The sequence below is a fragment of the Myotis davidii genome, unplaced genomic scaffold, assembly GCF_000327345.1.
Source record: "Myotis davidii unplaced genomic scaffold, ASM32734v1 scaffold223, whole genome shotgun sequence".
NCBI lineage: Eukaryota > Metazoa > Chordata > Mammalia > Chiroptera > Vespertilionidae > Myotis > Myotis davidii.
The window spans coordinates 1930017-1932277 of record NW_006294609.1 but is presented as its reverse complement, the minus strand read 5'-3'; the positions used below and the strand labels follow the sequence as shown (position 1 = coordinate 1932277).

At 61.9% G+C, this 2261-nt stretch overlaps 1 protein-coding gene across 1 annotated transcript in view; it reads left to right on the top strand.

Annotated features, from left to right (window-relative positions):
* The window catches only part of KMT5A (lysine (K)-specific methyltransferase 5A), a 72671-nt gene that overhangs the window by 6175 nt on the left and 64235 nt on the right, over nt 1-2261 (top strand). The gene's annotated exons all lie outside the window — the stretch shown is intronic.

Below are 2261 nucleotides of genomic sequence, written 5' to 3'. Positions count from 1 at the left end.
GTCGGGCTGCCCAGTGGGCAGTCCTCAGCATGTGGACCCGAGCTTTCTGTGTGTCTCCTGGGGCAGGTCTCTGCCTCCGTGGCCTCGGTATCCTCCAGCATCTCTTCGCCTAGTGGGGGTCATCATAACGCTCGGTCACCATAGGGCTCCGTTAAGATGCCTCTGGGAAGGGGCCTCGGAGCCGGTGGCACGTAGGCAGGGAAAGTCGGGCGTGACCCTGATGGCAGCTTTTCCAGGGCTTGTTGGCAGGGCCATTGGAGCCTGGCACCTTGGGGAGGCCATGCACGCATTCAGAGGCTGGTCTGTCTGCTTTCCAGAAGGTCCCCTGTCGTGTCTCGAGGTGGTCAACAGCGATGGCTTGGGAGCCACTTACTGGGTGTATCACCTCCGGCCAGGAACTTAACCACTCTGTGCCTCAGCTGCCCTGTCTGTAAAATGGGGTAATGGAGCATCTTAGGGGGTAGCTGGGAGGATTAATCACCTTAACACACACAGAACAGTTAGAACCAGGCCTGGCACGCAGTAGGCACTGAGCTTCCCCGGCCTTGTCCCTTTCCAAGGCTCCTCTCTGCTCTTTGCCACCCAGCCATGGTCCCTAAGCCCCTGTGAAAACCGGCAGGATGGCCAGCTGGGCTGGGGCGTCCGCCCGCTGAGTTGGCAGATGCTGAGCTGTGCGGCCGTCTAGTGGGTCAATATTTGATGCAGTGGGTGTGGTTAGTGCCTTTCCGAGAAGGAAAGCCGGGCGTGCTCTGGCCCTGCAGCCCACTGGCTGCTTCCCTCACCCTCCACTCAGGGGCCCCCGAGCTGAGGAAAACTGGGACCGGCAGCCCCCCTGCTCTCTCGCCCCAAAGCAGCCGGAGGGCAGAGGGCCTGTGCCCAGGATTGCCACGCCACTGAGTGGTGGGGGGCCCCCCGGCTGCCATAGTCCCTCCAGCATTTTTCATGTTCAGTCTCTAGGTACAGAGAAGGTCATTCGTATTTTTGCTCTCTCTCTTTTTTTCTTTGAATTGATGAGGCTTCTTAAATGAAATAAGGGGTCCATTTTCCCCTCCGGAGAGAAGCGTTGGCTTGGTTTCCCGAGAAAGGCAGTGTCTTTCCGCCAAGAAGGGGCTGTTGTAAGATGTTCGCCTGCAGTGAGAGGCCATGCTGGGTCACTGTGAAAGACAGCATTGCAGAGGGCAAGGCGGTGCCAGGCCCAGCACACAGACGCCTCCCCGCCTCCCCGTGCGGTCGGAGCTGCAGTGTGCCCACACAGGGAGGCTGCAGGCTGCAGGGTGGGGCAGCCAAGTTGGCCTTAATAAAAACAGGGGCTTGTCTATCTGGGGGAGTGAAGGCTGCAATGGGCCGGGCTGTGATGCCTGTCTGCTGAGCCGGGCACCAGGCGTGCGGAGGGGAACGGACGCTGGCTTCCCCAGATCTTGGCCCGCAGCAGGTAGATCCGCTCAGTCACCGGACCGAGAGCCACGCGGTGTCCCTCATGTTTGCCTTGGCGCCGCTGAGTGAACGCCGAGGCCAGGTGGTGGCGGGCCGGGCAGTGGGCCAGGGTGGTTGGTGTCTTGCCCTGCCTGCCCTTCCGGGCAGCAGAACCCGGGGCCCAGGTGGGTGAGCCGTAGGAGAGGGGTGTGGGGAGCCAGGGGTGAGACAAACTAACAGCCTGGCAGCCACGTCATGGATTCTGAAGACAGCGTGGGCAGGGCCGGTCCAGGGTCCAGGGCAGGAGGGTGGGAACTGGGCCTTCGAGACGTGCCCCGAACCGCTCATGGCTTCGCTGTGGCTGGTTGGCCTGGCTGTGGGTGGGGTGGCGGCCAGCACTGGGGCAGGGACTGCGCTGGTTGGCAGTGCCCTGGCTTCATGCCCAGCCCAGCCCTGGGCCTGCTGTGCACACGCAGCTTGCTGACTCCAGTTCAGGGATGGCTCCTCCTATTCAGTTTGCCTGGGACCCCTGTGGGCCCAGGAAGCCTCGACCTGGTTGTTTGTGTGCCCCAAACCGTGCAGCCTTCAGAACGAAACTCGGTCTCCTTGGCTCTGCCTTCGGGGCATCGAGCTGGTCCCAGTTTTCCTCAGCTCGTCTCCCTGATGCCATGTTCCCCCACAGCAGGAAAATCCCCCGGCACCTGCCCGTGTTCCTGCGAATGCTCCCACTGACTCGGCCCGCTGTACCTCTCCTCCCTGGGCTGCATGCTTACTAACTAATGATCCCGCGTGGTGTGTGTGTGCGTGTGTGCGCGTGTGTATGTGTGCGTGCGTGTGAGTGGGTGCGG